The 12,629-nt window shown below is 40.6% G+C and overlaps 1 protein-coding gene across 28 annotated transcripts in view; it reads right to left on the reverse strand.

Annotated features, from left to right (window-relative positions):
• PTPN13 (protein tyrosine phosphatase non-receptor type 13) overlaps positions 1-12,629 on the reverse strand; it is a 224,006-nt gene that overhangs the window by 185,309 nt on the left and 26,068 nt on the right. The window lies entirely within an intron of this gene.

Raw genomic sequence — 12,629 nt, forward strand, 5'->3', positions numbered from 1 at the left:
TTAGGAGAAAAGTAAATTGAGGGGAAAACCTCTAGTCTCACATGTGTTATATTTTTCCTCACCAACTGGGATGTACCAACAGAAAACAAGGTAATGGTAGAACTTTAGTTCTGAAGTTCGGTTTTTCTACATCACCTCTCCTCTCCACCCACTGACTTTCGTTATGATCACTGCTTTAGAATACCTGGTTGGTCGTCTTCAAGAAACGTAGACTTCGGGGCTTCCCTGGTAGCTCGGTGGTAAAGAATCTGCCTGCCAATGCAGGAGACAAGGGTTCCATCCCTGATGGGGGAAGATCCCACATGCCAAGAGCAACTAAGCTCATGCATCACAACTACTGAGCCCAGGAGCTGCTACTGAAGCCCGAGCACCTAGGGCCTGTGCTCTGCAACAAGAGAAGCCACAGCAATAAGAAGCCTGCTCTCTGCAACTAGTGAAAAGCCTGAGCAATGCAAAGACCCAGCACAGCCAATACAAATAGATAGATAATTTTTAGAAAAAAGAAATGTAGACTTCAAATGCCTCAGGATAACAGCCAATAAAGGAAACAAATACGATGAGGCACAAAAGTCCATGAAAAAAAATTCCTATTTGCTTTTCATATTGTAATAAACAAATGAATGTTGTAGGCAGAATTCAGAGATTGTCCTCAACATTCCCTTTCCTGTTGTGAATTGCCTATGGGGAGGTACAAGACCAGGAGCTGAGGGATACTCCAGCCAACAACCAGCAAGACAATGGTTCTATGACCACAAGAAACTGAATTCTACCACCAACCAGTGAATGTGTCATGGGACTGAGAGTCTCAGATGTTACTGTATTCCCAAGCTGACACTCTGATTTCAGTCTGGTAAAATCCTGAAAAAGGGAACAGGATCACGTGTACCCAGAATCCTGACAAACAAGAAGTGCAAGGTAATAAGTGTGAGCTAAATTTGTAGCAACTGAAAGTGGGATTCCATTATGAATGAGAGTGTTGGTCGCTTAGTTGTGTCCAACTCTGCAACCCTATGGACTGTAGCCCACCAGGCTCTTCTGTCTATGGGGTTCTCCAGGCAAGAATACTGGAGTGGGTAGCCATTCCCTTCTCCAGGGGATCTTCCCTACCCAGGTCTCCTGATTCTTTACCATCTGAGTTACCAGGGGACCCTGGGATTCCACTACAACAGTGACTAAAAATGGAGGAGAAGCTTTGGAACTGTAGTGAGCAGAAGCTGGAAGAATTTTGAGAAAGCCTAATTTGCCTCAAACAGATTTTTAATAGATAACTGGACTTCAACCTGAATATTGTTGGTGAGGGCTCAGAAAGAAACGAGGAACACATTATTGCAAACTGGAAGAAGGGGAATCCGTATTACATAGTGGCAGAAATCTTATGACATTGTATCCTACAGTTAATATGGAAAGCAGAACTTCCAAGTGGCAAAACTGCACATATGATACAAAGGAGATTTCCAAGAGAAGTGTTAAATATGCTGTCTGGTTTACTCTTGCTCTTTATAGTAAAATGCAAAAAGAGAGAGAGAGAAATAGAGGAAAGTCCTGTTAAAGAGGAAGCATCAGGACTACATAATTCTGAAAGTACCCAGCCTTTCCAGATAGCAAAAGATGCCAAAAACCAGAAATGGTTGCCAAAAATACAATAGACAAAAAATGATCTTCTGCTAAAATTTCAGAAAGGTCAAAAGGTCAGAGGATTCAGTCACAGAGAGGGCCCTGTCAAGATTTTAAGGGTCTCTGGTAAGCTTTAGAGTTTTCCCTTAGCCATCGCAGGAGGAGGCAAAGACAGAAAAAGGATTATTTTGAAAAGAAAAAAAATAAAAATTCACAGGTGTAACTTCTGTCTAATGTAGTGAATCCCTGTGGAATCCACATAAAACCCAAAGTTCCTGAGAAAATGGTTTCAGCATAAACACTGCCGGGTTGGACTAAAAGAAAGAATATAAAATGAAAGGAGGCTGTTGGATTGCAACCTCAGTTCTACTGCCAGGACAAAGGCTGGTTGAAAGAAACCACTCAGCTGCAAATATACACTACCATCCTAGAAAAAGGAAGACTGATTCAGAAGGCAGAATTGAGACTCAGAGGGCAGAGCTGACTGCCTTGAAGGGTTATTCCCAGGCTTTGAAGCCCAACCAAAAAAAAAAAAAAAAGCCAATCTGCCCACCTGAATCTCAGAACTGTTATGGACAGTGGGACAGTGATGGACAGAGACTCTTTTTTGACTTTCCATCCTGCCGTTCTCCCTTCTGGACCAGAATGTCTGCGATAGTTATCCCTGGTGTGTCCCACCATTTTATGCTGGGAATGTTTGCAACAGTCTCTTTAGTTTTATAGTTTTACAGGTTCACGGGATAAGAGACACACAAGAGCCTCATCTATACCTAATGTAGATGATTCAGATGAGCCTTTGGACTTGGAGCTGATGTTTTAATAGGATGAGGACTCTGGGAACCAGGGGAGGGGGTGTATTTTGCTTCTGAGTGAGCATATGGGTTCAGAGGCAAAACTATGGTAAGTAGAACTCTGATACAGCTCCCTAAATTTCTGTCCCCTTGGTATACCCTGGCATATATCTTAGTGTATATAATCATCCCTTGCATATGGATGGGACCGGTAAATATCAAGGGACAGGAGCCCACTTGACTCGGCTGTGATACAGAACAGTGGTCCCCAACCTTTTTGGCATCAGGAACCAGTTTCCTGGGAGACAGTTTTTCCATGGACGGGGTTGGGGGATGGTTCTAGGATGATTCGAGCATATTACATTTACTGTGCACTTTATTTCTATTATTATAACATCAGGTCCACCTCAGATCACCAGGCATTAAATTCTAGAGGTTTGGGACCCCTGATATAGTAGACTGTTGGAGCAAACTGGAAAGGAATTCAAAGACAGGGAGCTTTCCCTTGCTCACCCTGATGAAGCCAACAATCATGCCGTCAACTGCCTATGGAGGGAACCACATGGCAAAGAGTCGATGGTTAGACCGTTGAGCCAAAAGCAGACCTCAGCTGACAGCCAGCAAGAAAATGATAAATTTACCCCTTACAGCTGCAGGGAATTGAGTCCTACCAAATAACCAGAGAGCTCAGAAGACGACCTCCAAGCCTCAGTTGATATTCCAGCCTGGTGTGACCCTGAGCAGAGCACCCAGTTAACCTGCACCTGAGTTCCGGACCCACAGGAACTTAAGATAATAAAATGTGTCGTTTGGGGCTTCCCTGGTGGCTCAGTGGTAAAGAATCTGCTTGCCCATGCAGAAGACATGGGTTCGATCCTTGATCTTGGAAGATCCCACATGACTCAGAGCAACTAGGCCCCTGTGCCACAACTACTGAGCCCGAGAACTGCAAACTACTGAGCCCACATGCTGTAAATACTGAAGCCTGTGCGCCCTAGAGCTCATGTTCCACAAGACAGGAGCTCCTGCCCACTGAAGCTAGAGAAAAGTCCTCATAGCCATGAAGACCCAAGCATAGCCAAAGATAAATAAAGTCAGATTATAATAAATAAATGTGTTGTTTGAAGCTACTAACTCTATGGTAATTTGTTATACAATAGAAACAATAGAAAATAAATACAACCAGGGTACAGATTTTGAAGAAAATATAAAAAAGTAAGTCCTGTTATTATACTTCTAAAGTTTTCAGGATAATGCTTTCAGACCATTAAAGTGGATCTCATAAGAGAGGGAACATGCTGAGTAAATTAAGCTTGTCTTTCTAGACATCAAGGTTTATACAAACCTGTTACTTCATGCTTTAATTGGCAAAGCAATGTGCACTGAGGTGCCTTTATCATACACTGTTTGGGATATAATGTTAGGTGATCCAGAAAAGTGGACCAAAGCTCACTCGACTCAGAAGTGAATGACTAATATAACCAAGACAAATAGTGCCAGTTTATTAAAGAGGCTCTTGCTATAATATTTTCCTGATTTTCCACTAGTTAGCATTCTCAAGATCAGGCAATACTTCTACAGTTACAATCTAAATGAGCAGCAAGAAGTCAGCTATTAGAGGTGTTAGGAGGCAGAAGGCAACAAACTCTACCTAAGTGGCAGATAATGGGTTGGCCAAGAAGTTCTTTTGGGTTTTCCCCTATGATCTTATGGAAAAACCCAAACAACCTCAATACTAAAAGTTGAATACTGAAGGAGAAAGTGATGTTTGTCTTCTCTTCCTGACCTTTCTTACGAATCTATCCAAATCTACTGAATCTAAAAATTGGGGGTTAAATTTATACTGCAGTATGAAATAAAGCAGTAGATGTCATTCTGTATTAATGTGGACAAATCAACTTTGACTCTAGATAAAAATAAATGAAACAAGAGTAAGCCCAAATGACCGCACAAGTCACAGATGAAGCACAATAAACCTACGCACGCTCCAATAATTACAAAAGTAATTTCAACTTGATGTTTGGAGACAGCCAAAATTCTATTCAAATTGCTCCATCCTAAAAGTGATTTTGACATTACCAATTTCCATTTTGAAACATCTAAAAAATTGAAATGTGGTATAAAACATCTAATTACCTAAAACAATAAATTCAATAAACCTGAAAACCAAATTGAAAATACTAAGCAGTGACATAAGAGATATTCATATTGAGTACTGCTGTTTATTATGCCATTTTTATTTTATCTAATATCACTGTGACAACTAAATGAGACTATTGCTTATAACTGAAATAATGACATGACTTAAAAAAACTTATCAACCCAATCCCATGTGGTTTAGGGTATTCCTTTAATTTGTGGCAATCCAACTAACTCCATAAAGATGTGTTTCTCAAGGTGTAGTTTCCATATTTAATTTTTATTTTAATTAACTATACAGTGCTCTTGTGCAACTGTCATAGAAAAGAATCTCTAGTATGTAAATGCAATGGTAGCCTTTTTCAAAAGAGAAAATAAAGGAGTTCATGCTTAGAGACAAATAATGGTAAAATCATTTTGGGTAAATTATTCAAATTGAATACTAATGTATTATAGGTTAGAATAACCTAGAATAATGTACTCCCCTCTACAAGTCACTTGTCAAAATTTTGAGTTTAATTTCAGATTACATCACACCATCTCTTTTAACACTAATCAATGCCACTCAACATCAAAATTAATTTTAACTCATATAATCTCCATCTATTCTCATAAAGCTAGAAGTGTTCTCTACATCCAGTTTTTATTGAAGAAATGCATTTGCTGCCAAGACTTCACCTAATCACCTCAGGGCAGATTCCTAAATCTATCTCCAGCCTTGAGAAAGCCCTGTTTCAAGTTCTAGATTTTTAAATTTAACTATGTATTGCACTTTGCACTTTTTTTTTGGCCTGGGTGCTCTTGTATCAAATTCATTACATTTAGGGAGTCCCCTGGTGACCTAGTAGTTATTCTTTCACTGCCATGGACGAGGTTCAATCCCTGGTCAGGGAACTGAGATCCTGCAAATGGAGTGGCCCAAAAACCCTAAAATAAAATAATATTTTCCTCCAAATCAGCCAATCTTATTATTCCAAGAAGATTAAGATTAGCGCTATTCCTCTAGTTGCTGCTGCTGCTGCTAAGTCGCTTCAGTCGTGTCTGACTCTGTGCGACCCCATAGACGGTAGCCCACAAGGCTCCCCCGTCCCTGGGATTCTCCAGGCAAGAACACTGGAGTGGGTTGCCATTTCCTTCTCCAATGTATGAAAGTGAAAACTGAAAGTGAAGTCGCCAGTCGTGTCCGACTCTTTGTGACCCATGGACCGCAGCCCACCAGGCTCCTCCGTCCATGGGATTTTCCAGGCAAGAGTACTGGAGTGGGGTGCCATTGCTAGCAGGCTCCAAGTCTCTGTTCTTTGACTTTTTTTTTTCTCTCTTTCACCTTCGTCTCCTAAGAACTGCTGCTTATTCATTCTCAATCTCTCTGAAATTAATCTTTCAAGTCTCATAAAGTGGAGGAAGGCAGATGAAGAAGATACAAGAGTTAGAGTTAAGGTCTTCCAGGCAAAGGAACACCCTGTAAACCTGAAAACAGATAAGAAACAGAGATGGTGTTGAAATTCTGTAATGGGGAGGGGAGACATGAGGCAACAGCAGTGAGTAGGAGCCAGATCACTGAAGCCGTTTTGTGGTTTGGCTAAGCAGCTTGAATTTTATGCTGCAACCTATGAAGAGGCAACAGCAAATATCAGGGTGAGGTGTAAAGTGACAAAATCTGAATTCTTGAAGGATCATTTTAATTAGAGAATGGAACCAACAGAGGTCTTGAACTATAGATTGGGAAATGGTTAGTATGTAAATGATAGACAAAATCATGAGTTTGGATAAAGTCACCCAGGCAGAGGGACTTCTTAAGAAGAAAAAGAGGCAAGTACAGAGACCTGGAAGGCACTAGCATTTAAAAATTATAGGAGGGAAAAGAGCTTGCAAACGTACCTGTAAAAGAAACAGCCAGAGAAATAGGAAGAAAATCATAAGATGATTATGTTAGGGAGGATGAAAGAGAAGTTTCAAACAGGAGATTGGCAGAACGAAGATAAAGAATCTGAAGTTTTGTGCCATGTTGTCTGGATTCAGATCATTGGCTCTGTAACTTTTCGCAAATTAATTATTTTTAGGTTCAGTTTTCTTTTTTTTTAAGTTAATTTTTGTTGAACTATAGTTGCTTTGCAATGTTGTGTTAGTTTCTACTGTCAGTTCAGCTCAGTCGCTCAGTCGTGTCCGACTCTTTGCGACCCCATGAATCGCATCACGCCAGGCCTCCCTGTCCATCACCAACTCCCAGAGTTCACCCAAACTCATGTCCATCAAGTTGGTGATGCCATCCAGCCATTTCATCCTCTGTTGTCCCATTCTCCTCCTGCCCCCAATCCCTCCCAGCATCAGGCTCTTTTCCAATGAATCAACTCTTCACATGAGGTGGCCAAAGTATTGGAGTTTCAGCTTCAGCATCAGTCCTTCCAATGAACACCCAGGACTGATTTCCTTTAGGATGGACTGGTTGGCTCTCCTTGCAGTCCAAGGGACTCTCAAGGGTCTTCTCCAACACCACAGTTCTAAAGCATCAATTCTTTGGCGCTCAGCTTTCTTCACAGTCCAACTCTCACATCCATACATGACCACTGGAAAAACCATAGCCTTGACTAGATGGACCTTTGTTGGCAAAGTAATGTCTCTGCTTTTACAGCAAAGTAAATTAGCTATGTGTATACATATATCTCCTCTTTTGGGGATTTTCTTCCCATTTAGGTCACCACAGAGCATTCAGTAGAGTTTCCTGTGCTATACAGTAAGTTCTCATTAGTTATCTACTTTATATATAGTATCAATAGTATATATATGTCAATCCCAATCTCCCAATTCCTTCCCTCCCTTTCCCCCTTGGAATCCATACACTGATTCTCTAGGTCTCTGTCTCTCATTCTGCTTTGCAAATAAGATCAACTTTTCTCTTAAAGAAAGTTATAAATGATTCCTATCTTAAGGGAAATTGGCAAGAGTTAGATGAGAAACATACGCCTCAGGAACTAGTATGCAGCATTAATAACTGCCCTTCATCACTGTCCTTCTCAAACCACATAGGAAAGTCATGCAATGTGAGAACATATGTATTTGGCTCTCTGGATGTCATTGGTAATTTTATTCTAAGAAGTTTTAGTCCAGTAAGATAGGAAGCAATTGATGCTGAATTTTAAATGTAGTCAAATTTCTAGAAACTTGGTTGGTGACAGGAGTAAAGTTAGGACGATAAATTTGAAGGTAAGGATGGATGTTTGCTCTGACTTTAAATTACAACGGACCCTGTGTATATGTTGAGGGAAAGAACCAGTCAAGAGGCTGAAGATACAAGAGGAGGTGCGTGAGTAGTAGGCAAGGTCACAAAGGAACTGATTATCCTTTAGATGTTTCATCAGGTCCACTGAAGTCAAACGGAAAGCAGCATGTGAGCAGACAGAGGAAAGTTATGAGGAAGACTTCTTGCCTAAGGGCCTCCTGGGCTGAGTGATGCACTCCCTGTGACTTGTTTCAAAATGCTGGGTACACATGTGCATTTGCTTACTTACTGCAAAAAGTGACTTTCTTTCAGGGTGTTTCAGGAATCTGTAACTCTCCTGCTAATTCTCATATGTAATAATATTAAAGAATCATTGCACTAAACATCTTCAGATAAAGCTTTAACTCACAGTTCCAATAACTCCTATGATCATCCTGAAATTAATCAATTTTAAAAGAGGAGCAATCAGTGTCAGGCTTTCCGAATGAATCAAAGATCAGCCAGTTGAGTACTTCCTTGTCAAGTTAATCCTTGATTTCTAGCAATTAGAGGCTCTTTAACTAATGACAAAGGGCTATTTTAAGTGGGACTCTCTTCAGTGTAGAAAACTAGCAAACCAAAACAAAGGGACTGCTGGAGTTGGGGTCTCTTGAGTACAGGATCACACATCACATCATAATGTGAATAAGGGTCCCTAGGTGTCTCTTTCATGGTTATCCCTGGAGTCAGAAGTCAGCTTCTCAATAAACTAGTGAATACCACAAAAAAGAAACAGATATACAGATACAGAGAATAAACTCATGGCTACCAGTGGGGCAAGGGAACGGGGAGGGGGCATGACAAGGGTAGGAGATTAAGAGGTGCAAACTACTATGTATAAAATAAATATGCTACAAGGATATAACGTACAACACAGGGACTAGAGCCACTAGTTTGGAATACAACTTTTGGAAACTGTGACCCACTATGGTTGTATACCTGAACCTTGTAAAATATTGTATATCAACAAACCTCAATATAAAAAAACAAACAAACAAAAAAAAGCTAGAAGAGAGTCAAATACATTAGGAGAGAATGAGATGATCCACCAACTAGATTATTTAACCACTCATTCATTTATTTATTTAAATATTTGTTAAAACTGTTATGTGCTAATATTCTGGGCTCCAAAATCACTGCAGATGGTGACTGCGGCCATGAAATTAAAAGATGCTTACTCCTTGGAAGGAAAGTTATGATCAACCTAGATAGCGTATTCAAAAGCAGAGACATAACTTTGCCAACAAAGGTCCGTCTAGTCAAGGCTATGGTTTTTCCTGTGGTCATGTATGGATGTGAGAGTTGGACTGTGAAGAAGGCTGAGCGCCGAAGAATTGATGCTTTTGAACTGTGGTGTTACGGCGAAGACTCTTGAGAGTCCCTTGGACTACAAGGAGATCCAACCAGTCCATTCTGAAGGAGATCAGCCCTGGGATTTCTTTGGAAGAAATGATGCTAAAGCTGAAACTCCAGTACTTTGGCCACCTGATGCGAAGAGTTGACTCATTGGAAAAGACTCTGATGCTGGGAGGGATTGGGGGCAGGAGGAGAAGGGGATGACAGACCATGAGATGGCTGGATGGCATCACTGACTCGATGGACGTGAGTCTCAGTGAACTCCGGGAGTTGGTGATGGACAGGGAGGCCTGGCGTGCTGTGACTGAGCGACTGATCTGATCTGATTATGTGCTATTCATTGGTAGCTGCTCTATTTTTATTCATTAAATCAACAAATATTTATTGAGTTCCCTCTATAAGCCTGACATTCTTTGAGACACTGAAGAAAAGCGTGAACAGCAGACAAAAACATCAAGTCCCATGGAGTTAGAATATTAATATCAGAAGAGAGAGACAATAAGTAAACAGAAAAGCATATAGCTATAAAAGTTATGGAGGAACGTAACTCCACAAGGATGGCTAATGCATACCAGAGAGGTAAAAGAGTACATTTTATGAAATGGTTTATCTAAGAACACACACTAAATTACTGACAGTTTAAAAAAAAAAATACATATACCAACTCAAATCTAAAATACTACATATTATTAAGAATTTTGGTTATACTTATAAGAATTATGAGTATTGTATACTCATCAGTTCAGTTGCTCAGTCGTGTCCGACTCTTTGCAACCCCATGAACTGCAGCACGCCAGGCCTCCCTGTCCATCACCAACTCCCGGACTTCACTCAGACTTACATCCATCAAGTCGGTGATGCCATCCACCCATCTCATCCTCCGTGGTTCCCTTCTCCTCCTGCCCCCAATCCCTTCCAGCATCAGAGTCTTTTCCAATAAGTCAACTCTTCACATGAGGTGGCCAAAGTACTGGAGTTTCAGCTTTAGCATCAGTCCTTCCAAAGAAATCCTAGGGCTGATCTCCTTTAGGGTGGATCTCCTTGCAGTCCAAGGGACTCTCAAGAGTCTTCTCCAACACCACACTTCAAAAGCATCAATTCTTCAGTGCTCAGCTTTCTTCACAGTTCAACTCTCACATCCATACACGACCACTAGAAAAACCACAGCCTTGACTAGACAGACCTTTCCTGGCAAAGTAATGTCTCTGCTTTTGAATATGCTATCTAGGTTGGTCATAACCTTCCTTCCAAGGAGTATTTCATGGCTGCAGTCACCATCTGCAGTGATTTTGGAGCCCAAAAAAATAAAGTCTGACACTGTTTCCACTGTTTCCCCATCTATTTCCCATGAAGTGATGGGACCAGATGCCATGATCTTCATTTTCTGAATGTTGAGCTTTAAGCCAAACTGTTCACTCTCTTTCACTTTCATCAAGAGGCTTTTTAGTTCCTCTTCACTTTCTGCCATAAGGGTGGCGTCATCTGCATATCTGAGGTTATTGATCTTTCTCCCAGCAATCTTGATTCCAGCTTGTGCTTCTTCCAGCCCAGTGTTTCTCATGACGTATTCTGCATATAAGTTAAATAAGCAGAGTGACAGTATACAGCCTTGACGTACTCCTTTTCCTATTTGGAACCAGTCTGTTGTTCCATGTCCAGTTCTAACTGTTGCTTCCTGACCTGCATGTACGTTTCTCAAGAGGCAGGTCAGGTGGTCTGGTATTCCCATCTCTTTCAGAATTTTCCACAGTTTATTGTGATCCACACAGTCAAAGGCTTTGGCGTAGTCAATAAAGCAGAAATAGATGTTTTTCTGGAACTCTCTTGCTTTTTCCATGATCCAGCGGATGTTGACAATTTGATCTCTGGTTCCTCTGCCTTTTCTAAAACCAGCTTGAACATCTGGAAGTTTACGGTTCATGTATTGCTGAAGCCTGGCTTGGAGAATTTTGAGCATCACTTTACTAGCGTGTGCTGCTGCTGCTGCTGCTGCTACTGCTAAGTCACTTCAGTCGTGTCTGACTCTGTATGACCCCATAGACGGCAGCCCATCTGGCTCCCCCGTCCCTGGGATTCTCCAGGCAAGAACACTGGAGTGGGTTGCCATTTCCTTCTCCAATGCGTGAAAGTGAAAAGTGGAACGGAAGTCACTCAGTCGTGTCTGACTCTTCGTGTGTGAGATGAGAGAAACTGTGTGGTAGTTTGAGCATTCTTTGGCATTGCCTTTCTTTGGGATTGGAATGAAAACTGACCTTTTCCAGTCCTGTGACCACTGCTGAGTTTTCCAAATTTGCTGGCATATTGAGTGCAGCACTTTCACAGCATCATCTTTCAGGATTTGAAATAGCTCAACTGGAATTCCATCACCTCCACTAGCTTTGTTCCTAGTGATGCTTTCTAAGGCCCATTTGACTTCACATTCCAGGATGTCTGGCTCTCATACCATCGTGATTATCTTGGTCATGAAGATCTTTTTTGTACAGTTTTTCGTATACTCATAACAATCACTAAATTTTGGTTCTTTCTACATATAACTCTACAGAATAAGGAAACTGTCAAAATGGCCAATAAGGAAACTTTTTTCAATATCTACAAAAACAGGAAAGAGAATAGTCTTTAATCCTGTTTGTCCTGTTGTACAAACTTTACAAGTTTTTTTCTCTAATGCAAAAAAAAAAAAAAAAACACCCCACCCAAAAAACCAAAATATCACAAAAACTAAAAAGCAAAACAAAAATCAAACCAGTAAAGATTTGGCTTCTGAAATGAGAAAATGGACAGACTGACTATATTAAGCAAGAGACACTTCACCCTTTAACAATTCTGCTGGGTAGCACAGGAAATTACTGCTGTTGCAACAATTCTGTGAGGTGGATACCATGGCTATTCCATAGTACATATGAGGACCGGAATTACATAAACTGCCGAAGATCACACGGCCAGTAAATTGTGCAGTTGGGATGTGAACTCAAGTGCTATGATTTCATCTGAAAATGGGGGTTGCCGAGTTAACATATATATAACAGTCTTTGAACATGTGCCTGGCACATAATAATTGCTTAATAAACATTACTCATTAGTATCAAAACAGATTAGAGAGAGATTCCATTGAAAGAAATACCAAAAAATGAGCTGGAGTTTTCAGTCTTTCTGGCAGTTCAAGGATGGAAATTTCATAAAGGAGAGTGTATGCTGCATTTACAAGTATACTAGCCACTAGCCTGAGATGGGCTTACCCTACAGATGCAGAAAGAAAATTCAAGTTCTTTGATCTTTCAAATATCTACTACAAAGGAAAAATTTAAAAGAGGAAAAAGGCAATGTTTGCTGTTTTTGGTAAGTAAACATGCTGAAACTCCCTTAAAATTCAGATAAGGAAAAGAGACAATTCTGGAACCCTTCCATATTCTAAGGGCTTTCATTTCTTAGGAAGAGTGGAAAGACAGCAATAGGAAGAAACCCAAGATTCAATT

The sequence above is a fragment of the Bos grunniens genome, chromosome 6 (genome assembly GCF_055505025.1).
Source record: "Bos grunniens cultivar Pamir isolate PY7600 chromosome 6, Bosgru_T2T1.0, whole genome shotgun sequence".
Classification (NCBI taxonomy): domain Eukaryota; kingdom Metazoa; phylum Chordata; class Mammalia; order Artiodactyla; family Bovidae; genus Bos; species Bos grunniens.